The sequence below is a fragment of the Grammomys surdaster genome, unplaced genomic scaffold (genome assembly GCF_004785775.1).
Source record: "Grammomys surdaster isolate TR1022 unplaced genomic scaffold, NIH_TR_1.0 146, whole genome shotgun sequence".
NCBI lineage: Eukaryota > Metazoa > Chordata > Mammalia > Rodentia > Muridae > Grammomys > Grammomys surdaster.
In genome coordinates this window covers 3,531,110-3,556,503 of record NW_021604604.1, presented here as the reverse complement: position 1 = coordinate 3,556,503, position 25,394 = coordinate 3,531,110, and the positions used below count along the sequence as shown (strand labels likewise).

Genomic DNA, 25,394 nt, shown 5'->3' with positions numbered 1-25,394 from the left:
TTAAGCCAAGATAAACACTCCCTCCCTTAAGTTGCTTCTTGTCAGTGATTGGGTCACAGGGAGGAGAAAAATAATGAATACAAATGGAAGCAGATGCGGAATCACCCACTGTAGGGCATATCTATCTATCTGTCTATCTATCTATCTATCTATCTATCTATCTATCTATCTATCTATCTATCTATGAGTATGTGTGTGTATCTGCTGTATCCCTCACTTGGGTACTGTAAATCTCTTACTGACCTCAGAGAATACAATCCTGTTGGCCTCTTATGCAGGAGTCAGGCATTATCAAATAAACAGATACTTGGTGACTACTCCTGTGTCTCTTCCACAGTTACTATTTGCTTAGTGCTGACTATCTATCAGTGCATATTACTTAAGAGGGCATTGATGTCTCCTAGGGATATTTTTCCCCTAGGGTTTTTTGTTTGTTTGTTTGTTTTTGTCATTGCTCCCAGAAGAAGGGCTCAAATAAAATTTCCAAACAGTATAAATGAGCACATGGATATTTCTAAACACTGACCTTTTATCAGTGCCTGAGTGGTCCCAGCTTTTCTTTTCTTGCTGTGAAATACTTTTTTTTGCTGATATTTTGTTATTTTTGTGGTATATAAACCTCTCCAGGTATCTTACATAACTTTACATGTGTAATAAATTTTGTTGGTTCAGCCAACTTTTCCCTTCTTATAAAAACTATACTAGAGAAGGCTGGAGAGATAGTGATTACAACTATTTTTTGAATTTTCTGAAGCATGTACCTCTTCATTCAAAAACCATCAGACTGAATGCAGAGAACCTGGTGGGAGAGCTGGCAGAAGGACTGGAGGAGCAGAGGGGGATTGCAACCCTATTGGAAGAACAACATAGGCTGGTCTGACCACTCAGTTCTCCCAAAGACTAGACCACCAACCAAGGAGTGTACCTGGAGGGATCCATGACTCCACATACATATGTAGCAAAGAATGGCCTTGCCCGACAGCAACAGGAGTGGAGGCCCTCGGTTCTGGGGAGGTTGGATGCCCCAGAGTTGGGGGATGCTGGAGCGGTGGGGCAAGAGAGTGTGGGTGGGTGAGGGAGCACTCTTATACAGGCAAAAGGTAGGGGGGAGGGCAGATGTGGGATGTGAGGTGGTAGAGGGATAGCTGGGAAGTGGGATATCATGGAATGGGGGCTTGGTGGAGGGGATAACTGGGATATCATTTGAGATGTAAATGAATGTAATGATTAATAAAAATTTTAAAAAGTTAAAAAAAACTGTACTAGAACAAAACAAAACAAAAAATTATACAAGAGTGAGTCTTACTGATTGAATAAAAGCCAGCAAATCCAAGTTTGTGAACCCACAGGATTTAAGTCAATATGATTTCAATTAAGATATATAACATTGATTTAATGCAATCCTTGTTTCTGCCCTGGCTTACCTCAATAATAGACTGTGATTGGCATGTGTAAACCAAATAAACTCTTTCCTCCCAAAATGGCTTTTGGTCATGGTCTTTATCATAACAATAGAAAGTAAACTAGGCCACTGATGGATACATGAAATAGAAACTGGTACATATCCACTATAGGATATCACTCAACCGTGGAAGACGGAAGTCCTGTCATTTAGTCTGTGAATGGGAACAGAGGACGTTATGGTAACTAAAATGAGCTAGGTAGAGAAAGACAAGCTCCAAAGGCGCTCCATCCTATGTGAAGCCTAAAACAGGGAGTTCACAGTACCTGAGAGTAGAACGGTGGTCACCAGAGGCTGGGAGAGTAGAGGGAGGGGTGGAGAGAAGCTGATTGAAGCTGCTAAGTTGTAGTTGGATAGGTGAAGGAAGGTCTGCTGTTCTGTTGTGAGGTTGAGTGACTAGATGACAGTAATATCCGGTGTGTTTTTTTTTTTAAGCTAAAATGATGGATTGTGAATGTTTGTACTATGAACAAGGAAGAGATGTTTGGGATCTCATTTCTCTCACTCTCAACACTATACAGTATGTACCTATACTTTGATTCTTGTAAGTATGTGCATTCTTTAGGTATTAGCCAAGCTTTTTAAGATATAAAAAGCAGTATAAAATAAACTGCCTGAAATACATTAGGGAATTAAGTGCTGAGATGCCTAGGCGTTGTCAGATGTGTCTAACTTTTTGACACACCATGTCAACTACAAAGGTCACACTCAAGAGCCACATAATGAAGTTACAATCCCCCCCCCCAATATTTTAATTAAGTTTATGATGTTGTGTTAGGCTGCATGCATAACTACCTTGGAGTGCATGTATCCCGTGGACCACAGTTTGGACAGACCCATATCAAATGAGTTGGTGGCACCTGTAACTTTTAGGCTCTGCCATGATCTTCTAGAGAAAGCATGCAACTGAACAATCACTGGGTCTGGCAAGGACATAGTGGTGATGGCTTTCTGCTGAGGACAGCCACTTCTATACTGTTCCACGTAACATCTCTACAGTGCCTGGGATACATCTCTACAGTGCCTGGGATATAGCTGATGTCAGTGAGCATGGAGAAGCACAGACCCTTTGTGGGATCATTAAAGAGCCGAACTGCACCTAGAATTTAATAGTGTCAAATATGGTTATAAGGACAATGAAGAATAAGTTTGTGGTTTTGTTTAAGAGGTTAGTGAAATAGATTTCTGCTTAAAAATTAAAATTGCTGGGCAGTGGTGGTGCACACCTTTAATCCCGGCACTTGGGAGGCAGAGGCAAGCGGATTTCTGGGTTCCAGGACAGCCAGGACTACACAAAGAAACCCTGTCTCGAAAAACCAAAAACAAACAAACAAACAAACAAACAAAAAACCAAAAACAATTAAAATCTAATAGTTGTTTAAGGATGAGTACATTCTGAGAACAATGTCATTAGGTGGCTTCATTGTACAGATGTCAGAGTCCTTCTAAGGGGCAGCTGTGGTGAGATGGTCCACACCTCCCCTGTGAGCAATGGCCATCACTAATTTCCCACTTTCATGGTTCTTAATCATTTCCAGTTTTGTCTCCAGATCATTGGCTGTGGCCTCTTGCTGGCAATGTTAGCCCTGGATTTTGTGCTCTTAGAGCTGTGATGAACAGACCAGCACGAAATTAAATCAAGCACAAAGGAACATACTACCCTGAGGTATGTGGCAAACGTGGGGTGAGCCAGGCTGCCACATGCCACTGGACTGTAGCACACTTGTCTACATTTCTGTAGACATACATTCTAAAATACCAACCCATTGGACTATGGGGACCGGGCTTTCATCTTCAAAACTGTAGCCTGTGTATTAGAGCTATTCTACTCTTCAGCCCAGTGGGCCTTAACTTTCAGGTACATGGGGATCCCCTGGGGTGAGAGGTGCTGTGGAGTGTGTAGGTTCCCTGGCTCAGTGCTGAATCTCCTCGACTGGAATTGCTAGGTGCAGAAAGCCTGTGATCTGCATGCTAACAAGCTCTTTGGTGGTTCTGCCTTGGATCTCACTTAGATACCTCCCCTTCAGCTTCACACAATCAGGTTCTACTTTGACAAAGAGTGATGGCTTGGGAGGCACTGAGTGCCCAACGCCTGTTCTTCCATTTTCTTCCTGAAGTCCTTTGATTAGTGGATGCAAGGAGAATCCAAAGCCGAATGCTAAAAGTGGTGCTTCCCCTTTCCCTTCCTCCCATCTCATACCTGACAAGATGTCTCTGTAAGAGCTATTTGAACTGTTGCTATCATGTTTCTTAGCCAGCACTGGTTTATTAATCACAGACAACTGAATTGGATCATTACTGGAGCTGACCAGTGCCCTTCCTGGCCCTGGGACAGCGGGTCATTCATTTCTGCACACACTCATGTGGTGATGTCATCGTGAATGTATCCTCACAGATGGGTGTTGATGTGTGGGAGGATGCTGTGCCTTCTTGGACTTAGGCTAGTAACTATTGTGTTAGCCTATACTATGGCCCTTTCATAGAGGAAACCACTGCAGCCCTGTTGGTATGGCTATTCTCTAGTTTATCACATTGTCTTAGAAATGCAGCATCCAGGACTCTTAGTTTGAAGGGAACACGTTAGGCTGAGGATGTGGCTTAGTGGCACAGCATCCATCTAGTTAGTGCAGGCAAAGCCCTGGCTTCCAGCCCCAGTATGGCAAAACCAGAAAGAACATATTGGTCTTATTATATCAAATTTGATAGTGTATAAAAAATAAATTAGGCAACTGAGTGTGTAATAAAAGAAGTACTTTCAATTTAACATAATATTGCACTTATTATATTATATTACAGACTATATTAATATAGAATTCTGCCATTTGTGAATTTCAAAATGTTAACTCTATAAATTGCATTTTATTAGTTTCTTGTGAAGTGAATGTATCTCAATAATTACTCAATAAAATAGCACCAAACGATTCCATCCTTTTCAGAAGGCCTTGCTCTCTCATTCTGATAAAAAAAATTAACAGACTTTAAGATAGAATAAAATAAATAATTGCTTTTTCCTTTTTCCCAAATAACTAGTTGTTCCTTTCTCGTGTGTGTGTGTGTGCACGTGTGTGTGTAACCATGTGGGTGTTCATGCACATATATATGTGCAGATGTTTGTGTGTGTGTATGTGTGCATGACCTTGTGGGTGTCTATACACATAGTACAGATGTGTATGTGTGTGTGTATGTGTGTGTGACCTTGTGGGTGTCTACACACATAGTACAGATGTGTATGTGTGTATGTGAGACCATGTGGGTGTTCATGCACATATGTGCAAATGCCTGTGTGTGTGTGTGTCTTTCTCAATCACCCTCTATCATCTTATCATTACTGTCATTGTTTTTCCGAGGCATGGTTTCTCTCTGGACCTGGTGCTCACTGACTCAGGCAGGTTGGCTGCATGAACCCAGGAAGCCTCTTTTATTTGACTTCCTAGACCCTCCTCACTGGCCCTGGAGTTACAGAGTTGTGCCAACAGCTTTCCAGTGGGCATTGGAGATCCATGTTCTCATGCTTGAGCAGTGGGAACTTTGCCAGCTGAGTTACCTCTCTGATATTCCTAGCCTTGTTAGTCAGTGCCCAGTGAAAGTTCACACTAGCTTTGCTCATTGTCCTGCTTGGTATTGACAGCAGTATGTATTCTCCTTTAAAATTTAAAATTTTGGGAAAGAGAGATGAAGAATTAGCTCTGTGAGCACATTGCTTGCTGCACAAGTGTGAGAGGTTGGGTTCGGGTCCCTAGGAGCCATGTAAAAAGCAAGGCAGAGCAGTGCGCACCTGTGACTCCAGTGTGGGAAGTGCGGGGTAGGGACAGGCAGACCCCAGGGGCTCACTGACTAGCCCAGGGTAGCTGGAATTGTGAGCTCTAGATTAGTGAGAGACCCTGCCTTGAAATAAAAATGGTGGAGAGTGATAGAGGAAGATACCAGACAATGACCTCTGGCTTCCATATATGCATACCCTGTGTAAGTGCACCCACACATCTGCACACACAAGTACAACACACACACACACACACACACACACACACACACACATATTCAGAAAGCATAAAAAGTAAAATCACTGCATCATTAACCTCATTCCCTAAAAGTTAGTTAACAATTTGGGGAGGTGGAGGCAGGAGAATGAGAAGTTTAAGGTCATTCTAGCAACATAGAGAATTCCTGGCCAGTCTGGTAAACATCAGACTGTTTCAAAAATAAAGACAAAAAAATAAGATGAAAATATTCATTAGCTGCTCTCGGAGAACTGTTTGGAGAGGAAACTGACTGTAAGGAAATGACCTTGATGAGCTGTTTTTAGTGGCCAAAGACATTTAAGAAAATAAATAGCAAATCAAATTTTGTTTTTGTGTTGCTGTGACTAAAGATAACTTCCCCACTCAGCCTAGTACACTACCCTGCACACCCTTGTCTGTGTGAGAGGCTTCTGGGGGAATCCAGATTAAGGATTTGAGTCAGAGGCAAATCAGAGAGGAGAGGAAGGGTGACCAGTAAGAGGGAGATCAAGTGTCCAGACATGAGGGGAGGTGACAGCATGACTCGAGTGCCTGAGAAACACCCGAGAAGGCACCACGCTTCCCCAAGGATAGATTGCCCAGGGCTGGAGCCGATTTATTTTCATTTTAAAAGGTCAAGATGACCTCGGCTGACATCTATGAAATAAATAAAACTGAAAAAAAATAGCACAAAATTTAATTTGGGTTTTTGACCCACTGGAGACTCTCTTTGAACAATGGAGATTTACACACACACACACACACACACACACACACACACACACACACACATACACACGAAGTTCCCAGGGAGAGACCCAGCCAGGAGCCCTGAGCAGGCTCTAGCAGATTCAAGAGTGAAAACCGTGTTCACAAAGACTGTTTTCACTCACACCTGACTATAGCTAGAACCACCAGGATATCTTGTCCTTCATTTGTTTTGCTCAACTTAGCTTATTTTTCTCAGTGTTGAGGATCAAACCTGGTGCTGAAGTTGACTTTGAACTCCCAATTCTCCTCCTTTCCCTCCTAAATTGGGACTATAGGTGTATGTCCACCAGCTCTAGCCTAAGTTAGCATTTTAGACCAGCATCGTGAACAGCATTGCATCGTGTCTCCGAGTTGTCTATCTTGTCATTAAGAATGACTTTGTTCACTAGCACTGCATTTTGGAACGGTTCCAATGTCTATTGATGTTACATCGGAGTTAATTGTTCTTAGATGCCCAATGACTAAGTGTGTGTTTCCTCTGCTTCTCTGTGGTAGCGAATAAGCAAACGGAGCCCCTGCAGCCAGCAGGAGTCACACTGGTTGTGCTGCGTAAGCCCAAAACCAGCTGCCCAAGTCCACACTCATACTACAAAGCTCACAGTCTCATCAAGGGGAGTCGTGTTTTGACCCTTCCTCCCTTTGGTCTTCAAGGTGACTTGGTGTTGTGAGGATGCTGAATTCAGAGCTAGAGCAGGGACTGGTGAAATGGCATTGGTGGGTAGAGCAAGGACTGGTAAGGTGGCATGGTGGGTAGAGGCCCTCCCCAGGCAAACCTGGCAACCTGATTTCAATCCCCAGAACCCTCATATAAGTGGGAGAGAGAATCAACTCTATATAGACTTTCACATGAATCCCATGGCAGATGTTCACAACACACACACACACACACACACACACACACACACACACACACGTATGCAGACACACATGCATGCAAAAATTAAAAGACTACAAAATGTTCTTCTTCAACCAGATAAAACAAAAACCTAGAGCAGGCAACAGTGCCTTTGGTCTATAAAGGAGAAGCAGAAAAGCATAGGAACCCAGTGTCACCTCTACCAGCTTCAGAGACTATGGGGGAGGCACTGTTATCCTTAGAAGCATCCCAGAATGCCTTACTCTTATCTAGCTGTAACTGAGTACCCACCGATCAATCTCATCCCATCCCCCTGTACTGATTAGTGTTGACTGTCCACCAGATAGGGCCTGGAATTACCTGGAAGACAAGAGTCCAGACAAGAGATATTGATTATCTTCATTAGGTTAATTGAGGTCAGAAGACCCAGCCTGAAAATAGGTGACAATATTTCCTGGGCTGAGGTCCTGGACTGCATAAACAGGAGAAAGCAAACTGAGCACAAGAGTTCACCACCCTCTGCTTCCTGGTAGATGTGACCAGCTGCTTCAAGGTGGGACGTTAACCTTCTCCACCATGGTGGACTGTATCTTTACACTATGAGCCGACATAAGCTTGTCCTCCATTAAGTTGCTTTTTTCAGGATATTTGCCACAGCAAGAGGAAAAGTAACTAAGGTTTCCCCTTCCCTCCTATACTCCCCAGCCTCGGGTAACCACTGTTTTATAGTTAATCCATTTGAGATCAAGGTTTTTATATTCCTCACATGAGTGAGATCATGCAGCACCTGTCTTTCTGTCTGGGTTATTTCACTTAACATAATTGCCTTCAGTTCTACTCTAGCAAATGACAAGACTTCACTTTATTGGCTGAGTAGTGTTCCATAGTATTCGTGAGACATTTTTTTTACCTATTCATCAGTTAATGGGGACAAGTTTATTATTACACTGAATATATATATATATATATATATATATATATATATATATATATATGTATATACATATATTTACACAGATTATACATGTATGTGTGTATATATACATATACATATATATATATAATTACTAACAGGTGAGTGTTTTAGCTTCTTGACAGTGAATTGCAGAGAACTTGAATGAACACATTGTAAATCTGTATTATGAAATACTGTGACATCATTTGTGAGCTTTAGAAACAGTGGCGTGGCCTTGAGGTCTAGGATTTATGATGGCAGTACAGTGATGGCCTTCAATATTCAGCAAAATGTCAGGTTAGGTTAGCACCAGGGCTTTTCTGAATCCTAGCCTATGAAGATTGAAATTGTTTTTGTTGTATAATGTTTGCTCTCTTATTAGACAGAAGCAGTTGACATATCTCTGTAAACTCTTTCTTTCCTTAGTCTTACCCTTGTACATGAAGAATCCTTGTATGAGCAAGATCTTCACAGGAGGATTTTTTTCTGGTCTGTCCTTAGAATGCCCTTCTCTATTTCCATGTGAATCTCATCATATAAGGATTGAAGCAATTAATTAGCCAATTTATGAGTAATTCCTTCTGACAAGCTAGCCACCTTCCTTTAGCAAAAGTACAAGATGAGCAAACTAGAGGACAAGCATTAAGCTCAGTAATTAAATTAAATACAAAACCAAAGGCTTCTGGGGATCATATTTCTTTGGTAAAGCAAATAGGCATTGCATAATTAGTACTTATATTGCACTCATTTATTTAATTATAGAGTCTGACTTTAAGGGTACATTCATAAAACAACATTAAATACCAAATGGACTTGTATATTAGTACCTGAACATTTCTATTAGATTTTCAGGTGATGATTTCCTTGTGGAAATCTATGAAGATTTTTTTTTCTCCAAAGTCATAAGATTTTGCCTCTATATTTCTAAATCTCAGAAAAGCAATACACTGAGGAATGTGTCACACATACTAATATCCTGGCTGTGCTGCTGGTGTGACAGGAATGTCATTTACCACTTCTGACAGATGTCATCACACAGGAGGATGGTGATGGCAGCCTTCCCTTGGCAGTGAAAGCATCCGTGGGCCTGGTACTACAATCAAAATGATAGGGGGTGGTAGGACTTGAACCCACTGCAGGATTCTGCCTCAGAAGCAATTTCCTGCTAACTTCCTATGAAATCAGCAACCCATTCTGCTTGATCCACCTTGATGTTCAACAAAAGCAGTAGTGAATGGTTAACTCTGAAAGTGGGTGTTGATTACAGATAGCCTGAACTTGACAGTGAGGTTGTGTTCTAACAAATCCACTATAAGTACAAAAATGTCCCTTACAATGTAAATTTGTGTAATTTCATATCTTAGCCTGGCCCAGATGGAATGTGCTCAGAGACTTTACATCAGCCACACTTGGACAAAACCATCTACTACAAAGTCTACTTCACGATAAAGTGTTGACAACCTCCTGTAAATCACTGATGGACGGCCACAATGAGAACAAGAACACAATGGTAGCCGGGGTACATTTCATCACCACCCTCAAATTGAAAGCTCACCAGAGGACCCATTCTCTGTTAGGGATCAGGTGCATGTGGTCTGAAAGTCAGGCTAAGAATTTCAGAGTAAAGATTTCCCAAGATGGGGAAGTGGAGGGCAAAGATGGTGTGTTAGGTGGTGGGTGGGAACTGGTGGAGCCAGAGAGGGAAGAGGATGTGGCAGATTCTAGGATGACTTTGCAGAGAAAGAGACCTCAGGGGGGATCCCCACAGAAACCACTGGAAGGGAGCTGCTGCTGCCACCGACACTGCTGCTCCAGAATTAGAGTTCAGGGAGGCTGGGGCTATGAGGAGGAAGAGAAGGAAGTTAGTGTGGGCACAATATGAGAAAGGAGAGTAAGGCCAAGCTAGCCTGCAAGCTTGCTTGGGTATGCATCAGAGTAGCCCCAAAGAGCATCTCTTTCTGTCTTGGAGCACAGAACTGGAAGGGTGTGGCCCCCTGTGCAGGGGACGAGGCATAGGTCAGTCAGCTTGCACAGTGGTGACAAACCTTCTTAGCCAGTTTGGACAGGTGTGAGCTTAAACTGGGATAGAACTTAGACCATAAAGCCAAATTTAGAATCAAAGAAACAATGGCTCAGACAAACAGCAACAGGGACACTCTGTACCCAAGCTGGGACAGGGGACTGCAGGGCTCTGACATCAACAAGAGCTGCCCTAGACAATGCAGCCACTGTGATGGTGTGACACTGACCTGGCCGAGCTCCAACCACCAGTGGCCTTTGCATCAAAGTCTGGAAATTAGAGAGAAAGACTTTTAAATGCAAATCAACAAGAATGGACAAAAAAACCAAGAGAAATCAAACTGCAACTGAAACCAAACCGAAAACCCAAATATCCCTTTAATTTCCAATTGCACAGCGGTGGAATAAGATGTAGTGTTAGAGAATGCAGAAACAAAATTGCTACATGAATGATGTGGCCTCACATCTCTCAATGATGGGGATGCATCTGAGGACCTACCCCAAGGCAGTTTCATCGCTGTGTAAATCACTGTATGTTACTATAACGAACATCTGAGCGGACCAACAGACAAAGAGGGAAAGGGTAGCTTACTCAATTGTGTAGGTTTTATCTAGTCCATAACCCACTGACGCCAGGCTCAGTGGTGAGCCTGCACCACTCACTCTCCTGTTGAGGCAGGAGAGCGTGGCAAGCAAGACCATTTGGTTCCCGGCTAGGGAGAGAGAAAACTGGAAGTGGCTACAGCTACCCAATGCCCATCAGGAGCACAGCTCTACGCACAGAAAGTCCTTCCATATATCCCGTGTCTTGGAGCCTCCCCTCCACTGCCACTTCCTAGCAGAGCCTTTCAGGAGGCCAGGGTTTCATCATGCACACTTTCAGGGGACACTTAAGGTTTGTATGATAGCAGGCATATCACAGACCATATATAATCCCATGAGCTAAGAGAACCCTTCCATTGGTTGATATGTGATATGAACGTATATTTTGTATGACATATATATGATTTATGGTCCCCTGGTGAAACCAGTCTGCACTGTTGCGTGTCTTTCTTTGGGGACTAGAGACAGTTGGGATGCATACAGTTGACTCCATCATGGGTGAGATTTTTTCCAGAAAAGAGAAACAACAACAACAACAACAATAACAACAACAAAACATGAAGGGAAAAGGAACCTTAAGTGTTATCAAGGGTCTATACGTAATGCTGCTGAGCTCTGAGCTCTGCTGGGAGACAGGGAAAGAGGAATTAAGACAATGGCAACACACCATGATCTTAAGGATGGACTGATGGGCCTGCTTTTTTTCTATTAATTATTTTATTTATTTACACCCCAAATGTTGCTTCCCTCCAGGTTCCCTCTCATAGAGTTCTTTCCCCCCTTCCCCACTGAGGCCAGACAAGGCAGTCCTCTGTTACATATGTGCCTGGGTCCTCAGACCCATCTCTCTATGCTTTTCGGTTGGTGTCTCAGTCTCTGGGACCTCCCAGGGATCCAGGTTAGTTGACACTGTTGGTCTCCCTATGGGGTTGCCATCCCCTTCGGGACCTTTAATCCTCCCCTAACTCTTCCATAGGGTTCCTCAACCTCAGTTCGACGCTTGACTGTGAGTATCTGCATCTGTCTCAGTCAGCTGCTGGTAGAATCTCTCAGAGGACAGCCGTGCTAGGTTTCTGTCTGCAAGCACAACATAGTAATAGTGTCAGAATTTGGGGTCCACCCATGGGACAGATTCCTTGCAGACCCTAAGAGATCATATGACTATTTTTATTTTTTATTTACTCATTCAATTTATTAATTTTTTAAAATTTTAATTAATTATTTTATTTATTTGCATCCCAAATGTTGCCCCCTCTCCTGCTCTCCCTCCCAGAGTTCTTCACCTCATCCCCCCTCTCCTTCGCCTCTGAGAGGGTGTTCCCCCAGCCCTCATAACCCCCTTCCCTGGGACATCAAGTCTCGACAGGAGTAGATGCATCCTCTTCTACTGAGGCCAGACATATTAGCCAAAAGTACCTATGATACAACCCACAGACCACAAGAAGTTTAACAAGAAGAAAAATCCAAGTAAAGATGCTTCAATCCCACTTAGAAGGGGAAACAAAATAATCACAGGAGGCAGAGGGAGGGAGGGACCCAGGTGTGTAACTTTAATTTTTTCAAATCCTATTTTTAATGATGGTTCTTAAACATTTTGACCTCCTTTGTTGCCCACCACCCATCAGAGATAGTGGAAAAGAAAGAATATGGGAGAGGTGGACCTGTTTAGAAGAATTTTTTGGAGCAACTCTTGTCTGTGTTGTCTGCAAATCAGAAGTTCAGTTCACAGGTTAACAGCGGCAGCTCAATCCACTCACAAACACTTCATGGATATTCAGTTCAGTAGAGTTGGGTTAGCAACAGCAGTGACGCTACCTAGCAGAGACAGCCAGGCCTCAGCCTCGGCTTGAGTCAGCAGGAGGGACCAGGAGGGACGCCAGGAGAAGTTCTTGGCTGTGCCTCTCTCAGGGAAGAGAAGATCAGTGAAGACCTGAGACCCTCAAGCATTGCACAGCTAGCTGTACCAGCAAGCCAAGCTCAGCCTCCGTCACTGTCCATTGAGTCCTATTTAAACCCTGCAAACATCACGTGTCCTTCATGTGCCTTGCCTCGGCACGTGTCTTGCCTCAGCAACTGCATCGTATCAGCCAGAGTTCACAGAGTTCCAACCAATGCAGCTCAACTATGCAATGTAAGATGGACAAATACATGCACATTGCTGGCAAAGAATCCTTCATCACGTGTCCTTTTACATGCTTGCTTTAGCAGAACATCCTCTCTCCTGTGTCTCCTTCAGTGAAACATTCCTTCATGTGTCTGCCTCAGTCTTTTACCTGTGTCCACTTCAGAGAAACATTTCTTTGCATGTTTGCCCCAGCAAAGCACCACCAACACAACTGTTAAGTTTCCACATTACCAGTGAGAGGGGAGGGGAGGGGAAAATGGGGGAAGGATCAGGTATGGCGGAGGGCCTGATATTTTTTTTTTTTTGTTTGTTTAACAGTTCCAATAGTTCACATATATTTCTTCTTGTGCAGTCTAAGCCGAGAATGCCATGTAAATGGGTCACTGCGAAATGCAGCAATTTAGTTATTCTCCGATCAAAGGAAGAAACAAACCAGTATGATCTCACTTCTACTAACTTTTGAAGGTTTACAGCAGTTAAAGTATTTTGCTTCTATGTATGAAGGTTAAAAAAATCATTTTTTTTTCATAAAATACAAGAGCAACCAATTTTACCATCAAGTAAAAGTAAAAACTGGGATTCTTTTTAAATTAGTCCAAAGTGGCATTTAGGGACTTAGTTGTAGGCTGCTGCGCTGACAGACACCACGACAAACCAAAGTGTAGGGTTGGGTCTGGTTTTGTTTCGCTTTTCTTTTCAGTATCCAATGCTCACGGATTAAGTTCTGGAAATGTTCCAATTGTAAGGCAGGGATCTGTTTGGATTCCACCACGGGTATGCTCCTTGGGTTGAATGCTGGAGGGTGAGGCACGTTTTGCCGGACCCATGTCGACTACCTAGTAGTCATCAAGGTCAAAAAATTCATCATCTCCTCCTTGGTATTCCATTCCCTGGAAATCTACTCGGTACCGCAAGATACTTCCAATTCCACCAAATCCTTTCACAAACTGTGATCCTTCTTGTGACTTATCTGTGACAATTTCTAGTGTAGCTCCAAATTTTTTATAGTTGTTAGCAAACCATTCCAAGAGGGGCATGCTCTCTATCAGTTCATGTTCCTGTCCAGTCTCTTGGTCTGTGAAGTGAGATTTACCCTTCTCTTGTTCTGGAGTTAAGTAGAGAATTTTCTCCTCTTCTGTGCCTTGGCAATGAAGAATATATCTCATTATATCCAGATTTTCATAGACTATTAGAATCTCTACAGCTCCCATTTCCAAAGCCTTTAGTGTATCTTCAACTCCAAAACAGTACTTGCCTGTGTCCTGGCTAATCTCATCAAAGTATCGCCCTATTAATTTCTTCTCTTGAATGAACTTCACGTTGGAGAGAACTTCAGTAGATAATTCAATAGCTTGGTTGAATCCATTTTCACCACCATAGGATATATCAACTAATTTTAAAACTTTAGATTGCAACCTCTGGTCAAACATGTCAGATTGACTTAGTTCAGTTTTAAAGTCAGCTGATCCAGCTAAAACCAAACCAGCCACATTCACTTTGTCTCCAGAAATAAACAGCTGCACAGCAGTCTCTGCTACTTTCCGAACATAGTTATGTCGCTTTTCCATTCTTAAACGGGCAAAACGCAAGGCTGATTGACCTCCTCTGCCGTGTTTCTTTGGGAGATCCACAGTGAACTTATGCAGGACTTCTCTGGTGTTTCCTTGGAGCGTGCCAAAAAGAGCACCACTGCCGTCTATTACAATAAAACCAAACTTGCTGTCATCTGAAAGTAACGCTGTAAGAGCCTCTGTATGAAACTTGTCGCACAAATACAATGATGTATTAATTGGTTTGAAAGGTTCAAAGTCAATGTTAACTTTCTTTTCCTTTCCTTCTTCTGTTACAATTGTTCCACAGTAAACAACCAGACCATTTGGAGGTACTTTGTTATAAAGTTTGAGACTCTGTTGTACAGATGTGATGGCTCCCAGGACTGAAAGGCGGTTCACTCGTGACTTAATGTTAGCTGCAGTTCCAAACTCATCTGCTAACATTTTTGCCACTCGTGAAATCTGGTCTTTGGGAGGAATGATCAGCGATATCATGTTCGTGCCATTGCCGCGGGCCGCCTCCAAGCTCTTGATGAGCTTCTTGATCTTCCAGATCTCCACGTTCCTATCGGCAGCACTGGGGTCGTCCGCCATCTTCTCGCCTCCTCCTCCCTAAGGGCCCAGTCCTGGGCGGTAGCGGCTGCTCCTCCCCGGCGGCGGCTCCGCGGCGGCGGCGGCTCTCGGGCCTGATATTTTAATAGTCTGAAGAATGACCTCAGGCAGGAGGATCTGAGTCAGGCAGGCAAGAGGAAGAACCAGACTGAGAGGATGGTCAGCATCAGTACCTCTGAATGTGGAGATGGAGGTGAGAGTCAGACCCAGTGCACATGCTCACATGCCTGGCTGGAGGAGGTGGGAGGAGCAATGCGGGTGAGAACCTCAGTAACCTGAGCTACTGCCATGTGCGTTGCCATGTGTGCAGGGAAGTCCTGGGGTGCCAGCAGTGCTGGGCAGGGGCCAGATGCTGAGGCTGATGAGTGACAGGAAAGGAAATGACCAGGAATCCCAGGGAGGACAGTGACAGGAGGAGTGGGAGAGCTGAAGAAGTAGGGAAAGAAGGAAGGAACAACAGCCTTGGGCGGATGCAGAACCATGAGCAGGGAGGACAGAGCTCTGGGTCCTCAATCCAGAGACACAGGTGGGGATGCATAGAACACATGGACAACAGCAAGAAGTCAAGGAGAGGATGTGGCTCCTCCTGAGGCAAAACAGATGAACAAAACCTGAGAGCTGAGGAGGCTGGGAAATCAAATTTCTTTTGTGACAGAAAAGAGCCCATGGAGAAAATCCAGAAGCCCAGGGATTGTTGTTGTAAATACAGGAAAAAGCATCCCATAGTCTGCAGGGATGAAAGAGGAAAATGTCTTCAACATCAGATAGAAAGAGAGTCATGGAGACACAGGTCTGTCATAGCCGCTCATGACGCTGAGGCAGGAGGATCTCAGATTCCAGGGCAGGCTGGGCTACACAGTGAACTCAGGCCAACCTCAGTAAGTTAGTGAGATCCTGGCTCAAGATAAAAATTGAAAAGGGTTAGGGCAGTAGCTTGGTGGTGGAACATTTGCCTTCCATATCCTGGACCTGAGTTTAATTCTCAATATCACACATACAAAGTAACACATAATAGAATGACACTAAGCAAACTGTTGACTATTGCTCTACCCAAACCAAGCCAAGAACAGAACTTCGCCTGGTGGGGGAGTCGATTGGAGGTTAATATGTCTAAACTAGGGCGGAAGTACCAATTTATACAGTTTTAATGTTTTTTTCCCAAACATTTACATTGTAGCTTAAAACGTTTGTGCCCTTGTGAAAAAATAAGAGAACATATATATTGATGAATAAGCTTGCAGGACCAGAGGAATAAATAAGTAGTTAAAAGCAGTTGAGTTGCAAGGATAAGAATCAGAGTTCATATCCCAGTATCTGCCTAAAAAGCCAGGCATGGCTATATGCATGCCTGTAACCCAGCACTGACAGGAGCAGAGGCAAGAAGATTGCTGGGGCTTGCTGCCTGGAAACCTAGCCAAAAGAACATGAGCTCTGGGTTCTGGTTCAGGAGCAGACCCTGCTTCAAAAGAATGAGGTAGAGACCTGCTGCCTTCCTCTGGCCTCAGCACCCTCACATGGGTGTAGATGTATGTACCAACACACACACACACACACACACACACAGACACACAAAGTCACAGACACCAAATAGTCAGACAAATAGACACACACACACACACTCAGGCACAGACACACACACAGACATAGGCACAGACATATACCACACAGACAGACAGACAGACACACAACATTCACACAGACATAGGCGTACACAGACAAATATATACATCCCACAGACTCAGACATACACACACATAACACAGAAACACACACACACACACACTCTGTAAGACTCTGGCAAGCCTTAGCTTACTGGGTACCCCCTGAGTATATTATGTGAAGCTGAGAATCGATGCAAAAAGCAAGAGAAATTCATTGTTCCAATGCGTTGGGGTCATCCTGCACCCAAAGGAGAGGTGGCAACCCCAGCACCTTGTTTGTCAGACTTTTATACAGTTTCCAGGGGTAGCATAGAGAAACAGCAACTAGGCACAATATGATTGGCAGAACAGTGTGACTTTTAAACTGATTGGTCCTTAGGAAGTGAGGTGGCAAGGACTTCCCTTGTCTGTGGGTGGCCAACAGTCCATCCTGTGGAATGGGTACTGACCCAAAGGTCGGTTCTCCCCTGTTGTCTGAGGAACGCTAATTAGCCTCTCCCTTCTGGAGGGACAAGTGTTCCAAAGTTCCTGAGCTGACCTCTTCAACACACACACCACCGACACAGACATACTGGCAGACACACACTGCACACACAAACACAGAGCTTGCAAGTGTAGAAGCCAAGTTTATCACCCTTTTTCTCTTCAAACAGAATTCTAATTCCCCTCTTTTGTTGTTGCTTTACATAGGTGTCATTTTCTGACTCCGGCTGAATTTAGAGAGACAGTGTTCTCCACGTTCTTAGTGTCCTTCTAAGTATGGAACTCAAAAGTGGACTCAGTACTCCAGGAAACACTGGATGACTTCCCGATATCCTGGCAGGATGACTTCACCTTTCCTTCAGACTTGTCCACTCAGCCAGCATAATGCAAGTCTTAAGAAGGTGTCAGGACTGGTTCCAGCTTGTTTTCCTTGTGGGCTCCTCTTTTAACACACCACAGCCAGTCACGTAGTGGCATAGCTCGTTTTTCCCTCCTAAATATACCACCACCCTGCATTTATCTTGAAAAAGTGTCCTGGCCACCTTTCCTTTTTGGTAGGGGTTATTTTAAAGCACTCATGTCTGCAGGCTGGAGCGGGTCTTCCCTTCCACCAAGGTTGTGGCCAATGTGCTCTGTGTCCCCTTGTGCCAATGCTATGCCAGATGACATGTCTGAAACTTCTCCAGCTTCACTGGTTGCTACTTTGTGTAAGACACTGCCATGGTGGCTGGCCTTAGGTTTTTTTTTGTTTGTTTGTTTGTTTTGTTTTTTTTTTTTGTGTCATTCTGGCCTTTGCCAGAGTTCAGAGAGCCAATTCTTGAATGCTTCAGAGCTCATTTCCAACTTGTAGCTATTTCTGCTCAAGAGGATTATCTTCAAGTTCATACGTATAAACTATAAGGCTTTGATTTTTTTTAGAACCAGAATCTTTCTGAGGGTGCCCTGGGTCAGCTTGACTGTCAATTTGATGGCCTGGAGAAGTGCTTAGGAGAATAGCAGAGCACATCTGAGTGTGTCTCTGATGCCATTTCCAGATGGTATTAGGTCCCATGGTCTGTGCCTTGATAAGCTGATTACCCCTCCATGGATGTGAGGGTGTTGTCAGGAGTTGATGGAAGGTAGGTTGTGAAGGCTACTTGGAGAAAGCATGCCACTTAGGGGTGTGTCCTCAGGGCCTGTCTCTTACCTTCCTGGTTCCTTCCTGTTTGCCCCTGTCACTATGCCTCAAGATCTGGATCAAAAGCATATGTCATCCCATGCCAAGATCCAGGTCATGAGTCTGTATCTTCCAGCCTCAAGATCTGGATCACAGCTGTGCCCTCCATTTCTGGCTTGTAGTTCATTCCAGATGTAGTCTAGCTGACAACCAAGAATAGACATCACAGCTATTGAACCATTCCAAAGAGTAAATCATGATTTTGTGCAAAAAATGAAACACTCAAAGTGAGAAAAATTGTATTTGGTCACATGAATGTAGCTAGTTAGTGAAACGAGTTCTGTCATAAAGTTTTGTGGCACATTGATGCTTTTGTGCAGACAATTATTAGCTCATTTATTCATTTGACAAATGTTTATTGAGCACCTGTTTAATCTAAGGCTTTTTTTTTTCTCTCAGTGTATTTAAAAGACTAGACTAAAAATACAGGCACTCGAGGGTGAAGGTGCTGTGGAGAGATAGAGTTAATAAACCTGTGAGGTGTGACCTTGTTTCGGGGGAGGGACACAGATCACAGTAAAAGAGGTGTCAGCAAAGAAGGTGGAACAGGGCAGAGATCGAAAGTGGAATTCTTCAGTATTTGCTATTTTAACAACTATACCTTTCCTGTCCCCTCCTCTTCCCCTTTTCCTTCCTTCTTCCTTCCTTCCTTCCTTCCTGCCTCCCTCCCTCCCTCCCCCCCTCCCTCCCTCCCTCCCTTCCTCCCTTCCTTCCTTTCTTCCTTTCGTCCTTCACTTCTTCCTCCTCTCCCTACCTGTCTTTTTTTTCTTTCCATGTGCTATAGACTTTAAAAACAAGTTTTTATTTTATGTGAGTGGGTGCTTTACCTGCATGTATGTCTGTGTATCGCACGTGTGCCTGGTGCCCTTGGTGGCCAGAAGAGGACACTGGATCCCTTAGAACTGGGGTTACAGATGAGAGTGAGCTGCCATGTGGGTGCTGGGAATCAAATCCGGGTGAATAGCAGCCAGTTCTGTTGACCACTGAGCCATCTCATCAGCTCCGTGTCCCTGGCTTTTTTGTCATTAGTATCTTTTAAGTACTTGTTTTTTCTAAACATGGATGTTAAAACAAGTTCAGGACATTATAGGAAAACAAAAATACTTTAACATTTTATCACATACTTCAATTTTGATAAACAACAACAACAATAACACAAAACACTGTATGTCACTATGTACCTAAGCCACACAATTGAAATTAAACAAAACAAAGCTAGCATCTTGCTGTGTGTAATCTTCAATAACCTCCATCAAACGTTTTATGTGTCATTCTCATGACTCTTAAATCTACATTTTTATAGTTAGTACATTGTGCTCTGAAGAGCAAAGATGATATGAAACTGTGTATGTTATTTTTGTGCCTGCCCACCATATTCTCTTCCATAACGAAAACAGGGACTTTCCTCATATCCTCTCCAATATTATTTTATGTAAATAGAGCAAGTATAGATTTTTGTGATTTCCAACAGCCCCTTCTCATACACAAGACTTCATCTGATACAAAGGCTTACACTTTGCTTTTTCTTTAACACCAAACAGGCCAGACTCTCCCACGTTAGCACACAGGAGTCATTTCTGATCCAGGCATTTAAGCTGCATGTGTAGCAGAGTCTATTTCAACCACTCTGCTGTTGGTAGTGATTCACCCTCAATCTAAGACAGAAAGTGTCGTGACCTTTAGTCAGAGTGTGTCTGAAGCAGAACTGAAGAACAGGTATGAGTAGTTTCCTGGATATTATAATTGAAATCAATGCTAAAGATATTGCACAAAGGTGAAAGAGCCCCTTGTTGTTGGTCTAAAGGTTGAGGTTCCTGGGCAAACATTTATGAAAGAGGAGACATCTTTTCATATTTTTATTTCTCATATTATAATTAATAAAGATCTGTAATAGAACCTACGATGGTATCTCATGAGTTTATTCAGGTAATACATAGTTTATAAGCCACTTATCTGGCCAACATAGATTATTTACTTAACTTGAATGGTAAAGTTAGTTTTAACTTCTCTATTGAACATTTTTATTTCAATTTTTAATCAACTTAATTTTCCAAAAGGATCAAAATTAGTCACTGCAAGAATTTGTGTAAGGTTGCTCTTTAACATAGTATTTTCAAAGTGATGAATGATAAAAGGTAATCATAAAAGTAAGTGAATGAATACAGGAATCTCATTCCACCTACTCCTCACAAATGTGTGTTAGACGTTAGCCTTGCCGTGCACAGATGAAGGACTGACTGAGAGACGGAGGCTGTGCTAGAATCCCACATCCATTAAGTTTAGGAGGCAGATTCTTCACTAGGAGTTTTTTCCAGCTTCAGTTCTGTGCTGGTCCACAGCGTATTACCCTGACTCTCAGTAAACCAGGATGCACGTGGCCTGTGATCATTTCCTTGCCGACAACTCCTCTCAGATAAATCATCTCCCTTTAAATTAAAAAAAGACAAATCATTGAAAGGTTCTCAGCTAAGCAGAGCATGGATTATCTATCTTGTGTTCGTGTATGTCTTTGAGAAAAAACAGCCTTGAGAGTAAGTGCTGTGTATTCGAGATGAATTCTTGGTTTCTCAACTTTCGTAGTGAGGCAACAGAGTTTTACAGACAAACCACCGCATCTCGCAAAGATAAAGGCAGAGTGACAGGGAGAGAAAGATCACTCTTGTTAACAATCTTGGTTTCCTCCAAAGAGGAATCAGATCTGGAGAGATTAGTGTGTTGTGGAATAAGAGGAAGGAAAAAAAATGGAGCAATTAAAGGTCCCATCTGCAATTTCCTGTAACACAAGCGTACTATAGCAGGACATGTGACAGACTGCCACTAACGGAATGTTTCTTAGAGAACGATGCTGGAGACGAAGCATGGGAAAGGAGAGTCCCATGGGAAAGTCACATGGGAAACTCCCAAGTTCAAGGTAGCTCAAGAGTCGGAGATTGTGCCCGTGTTGGGCAAAACATTTATAAACTGAAATCGCTCTCACACTTGAGTAGCCTCATCTTCTTTATATTTGTCTATGAAAAGCGATTTTACTTTGGAGGTTCTCTCTCGAAAGGTACCTCTGGTCAGGGAGTGTGTGAATACTTTCTATGAATGATAAAGCCAGCACAGTCATTTGCGTGAAGTGATGTGAAAAGAGTTGTTAAGAAAAAAAATGCATGTTTGTGGCTCGGGAGGTGGCTTAATTGATAAAGTACTTGCTGCATGAGCCTGAGAACCTGAGTTCCGATTCCAAGTACTCATGTAAAAAGCAGATGTGATGTCACCCTAGAGCAGGCAACCCTATGGCTCACTGGCCAGTGAATCCAGCCGAATCAGTAAGCATCAAGTTTGAGGGAAGACTCTGTCTCACAAAATAAAATCAGCCTCTGGCACCCATATGTGCACGCATGTGTGCGCACGTACGAAACACACACACACACACACACACACACACACACACACAAAAGTTGGTTGTAGCAATGCTGTGTCTTCTGTATTTTCCAATGACTGTTAAATGTAAAGGCCATTTGTGTTTTAAATACTGAAATTCTGTCACCGTGAAAGAGCCTGTTTAAGAGAGGAGGGATTAAAAGCTCCTGCAAACAGAAGACTTGGAACTGCTGTGATCCCTAACTCATTCTTGCAAAGTAGTTTCTCAAATTCCCAGTGATAGATGTTTCCCTGGTGACTGTCATGGAAGAAAATCGTGATTTTCCTAAGCCTTCTTAAGCGCTTCTAGCCTTGACTGAGCTGAACACTTTGGGGACACATTTTTTATCTTTCCAGAAATAATTTATAACTCGTTTCTAGGTTTGCCAATAACTGGAATGTGCATCAAATAGTGCTTTTCTGTAATTATGTTTGTGTTAGTGTGCTATTATATAATTATCAAATTTTAAATTACTATAATATACAAGATAGCATATATTTTATAATGGACTAATTATATGACCCACAGAATATGGTAATTTTCACGGAAATGCTTGCCTGTGAGTGTTTTCCAAATGCACTTGGTGGGAAGTCAGCACTTGCCACTGCTTACCAGACTCAGGGTGAATTTTAGCGGAGCCAGCTTGCTGCATACAGGGCTGACTGCAATGCCGGCTGATGGAAGAATGTTTGCCACAGCCTGACTATCCATCTTGAAAAGGAATCCCACTGGAAGCAGAAATATTAGACAAACAGGAAGACTATAAACACAAGAAGGAATGGATTACAATTGAGTCAAAAGTTTTCAAATCTGTCTATTTGGCCGCTGTTCCTTTTGCTATTTTTAACCTGAAAACCGTTTACGCTGTTGAGTGTTACTAATTCACAGTTCACTGCAGTGCTTGCTATTGCTTGGATCCAAATGTCCTCTGAAGGTTTACATGTTAGAGGCTTGGCCCACAAACCATGGTACTGTTGGCAGGTGGGGGAACATTTAGGAAGATAGGTCATTGGCTATATACACTTGAAGGATATACAGGACCTTCTTGTCTCTCTTTTTGTTTCCTATAAATCATAAATGAACAATTTTTTCTCTACTACGAACTCCCATCACTGTGGCCTGTCCTGCCAGAGTCACAACACAGCAGGACCAAGACAGCAAGAACTAAAACTAAGCCCACGAGGTCAACAAAGCATTTCTTTCTTACAAAACAAATCATGTCAGGAGTTTTGTAAACATGACAGGAAGGTAACATAGTCGATAATCCTGAAACATCAGATAGCAAATGCATGTATGTGTGTGTGATGTGTGTATGTGTGTGTGATGTGTGTATGTGTGTGTGTGTGTGTGTGTGTGTATGTGTGTGTGTGTGTGGGGGGGGTTATAACTGAAGTCAGGTTTACAAATCCAGAATATAAACTATTTTGTGTAGTCTCAATGGAAGCTGGAAGTACACGGGCAATAACCACAGCAGGATCTATAGTAACTGACCTCAGACCCAGCTGTTGGAGAATTTTGATTCCTTTAAAAAGCCAGTTATGTGAATATGTTTTTGTTTTAACCCCAGGTATGGGATATGGAGTTGCTTCAGATTGTCTACGTGGCTGACTATGATTGTCTCGTGCTCTAGGAAGGGTGTGATTTTTACTAGCTGCAGATAATTTGCATTAGGAATTCTGGAGACTCTTGAGAGGGCACAAGTGGGAGAGCCCCGAGAGGGCCTGTGCTGGCTGCTGCTCCCCCTGCTTTTCCTGGTTGCTGTTGTTGCAGTTTGTCAAGTAGTCATAAACAAAGAGACTACAAGAAGAAATTGGATGTTCTGATGACAAAGATTGGACTTGGCCTAGGGAACTCTAATCCCCTAATCAGCAGGAAGTAGTCTAAAGAGGACCATGCCCCCTTCCCCTTTCTTCTTTCTCTCCTACCTAGTGTTGGGGGATTGGAAGGGATTGGGGTGGAATAAGGCTTGGAAGGGGGGGAAGATATATCTAATAAAGTAGCACAAAAGTATGCTTCTAGCCTCTGGGGCTGTGCTCTTCCAGGGTTGGCAGTGAGAACCACCTATGTGACTTCGAATTTCCTAGTTACTATCCTCACTAAAGTAAAAAAAAACAGTGGCAATAATTGTTAGTGATATATTTCATTTAAACCAACATATCTGACATCTATTATTTAACCATGTGTGAACATAAAGTTATCAATAATGTATTTTGCATTATGGTTTAACTGGCTTGTCCTTTCCCTTGGGGTAACTTTCCTTGAAGCTAAAAGTATCCCAGCTATTGTCTGACTTTAAAATCCAGTGTGTATATTATGCTTTTAGTAGACCTTAATATCTAGCTACATCTCAAGTACTCAAAAGCCCCATCTGGCTAGTGGATACCATATTAGGAAAGCTCAGATCTAGGTAGATTTCCTAAAGACTGGCCCACCTGCTTCTTAGAATTTTTGAAAACAAAGTAGATTAATAGATTTTTTTTAAAAGTCCATCTGTATCAAGGTATAAGAACACACAGAGAAGTGCACAGATCTTAAATGTATTTTGATGACTTTTCACAAAGAACACAGTTGTGGGGTTGGAGAGAGAGTTCAATCACTAGGAACATTTGCTGCTTTGGTGGAAGACCCAGGTTCAGTTCCCAGTATCCACATGTAGGGTCACAACAATTTGTAACTCTGGTTCCAGGGGATCTAACATCCTCTTATGGTCTCTTGAATGCATGTGTTGTATCTTTTTTTTTTTTTTTTTGCAGGTGGTGGTGGCATATGCCTTTATTTATTTATTTATTTATTTATTTATTTATTTATTTATATTTTAAATGTTAATCAAAGGCTTTATAAGTTTGGTAATGCTCAATAACAAGATGCCCATACAATCAGAAGTGTAACTCAATACACAACCTAGTTATAACAACTCTCTTTGACTGGCAGAGACACAAGAACATCCACTCTCCCCCCTGCCCCCCTCCCCCTCTCTCTCTTTCTTGTCTCCTAGCTCCTCCTCCTCTCCTTACTCCTCCTCTTCCTCTCCTTACTCCTCCCACCATTGCTCCTCCTACATATCACCATTCCTGTTAAGATAAAACTTTTCTCTCAAAATACAATTAGAGCATAACTATACCAATTTGTATCAGTAAGGTACAAGATAGACCTAATACCCAGTCCATTATTTTCTTGACTAACCAGAACCTCTGGCATCTCTCCTAACTAAAAGACTTAGTTCTGAACCTGGCTTTTTTCTTGGCTTTAGAATGAATGTCAGCTGAAAAGCATCCTCTCAAGTCTTTTCTCTCAAAGTAAATAGCCGGGATTGGCTATGAGACTATAAGTCTTCAACCCCGTCATAAATCCAGAATGACTTAATTAACTGAAATTATGGGAATCACAAAGCATAGCTTCTAAAACGTAGCCAATTTATAGAGACCACTGCACACCTGGACAGTCCCTATACTACAAAACATTGGAGCATCCAATCTTCAGCCTTCTGGCCCAGGATCATGACAGACCTAATGATGCAGAATTATTAAGGGCTGATTACTCTGTCTTGACAGATATAATTAGTTGACTATTCTGTGAGTGTGTCCTTTTCAGGACAGTAATTTTTCTGTAGATGAAAAGAGGCAATTCTTGCCTAGTGGCTGTCTCACCACAACTGGAGTAACTCCAAAGACACT

At 42.7% G+C, this 25,394-nt stretch overlaps 1 pseudogene across 1 annotated transcript; it reads right to left on the bottom strand.

The window, feature by feature from the left end:
* Positions 1-13,107: 13,107 nt before the first annotated feature.
* LOC114619050 lies at positions 13,108-15,017 on the bottom strand (annotated as a pseudogene). Its single transcript, XR_003711055.1, has one exon. The product of XR_003711055.1 is annotated as a eukaryotic peptide chain release factor subunit 1 pseudogene (transcript).
* Positions 15,018-25,394: the final 10,377 nt, after the last annotated feature.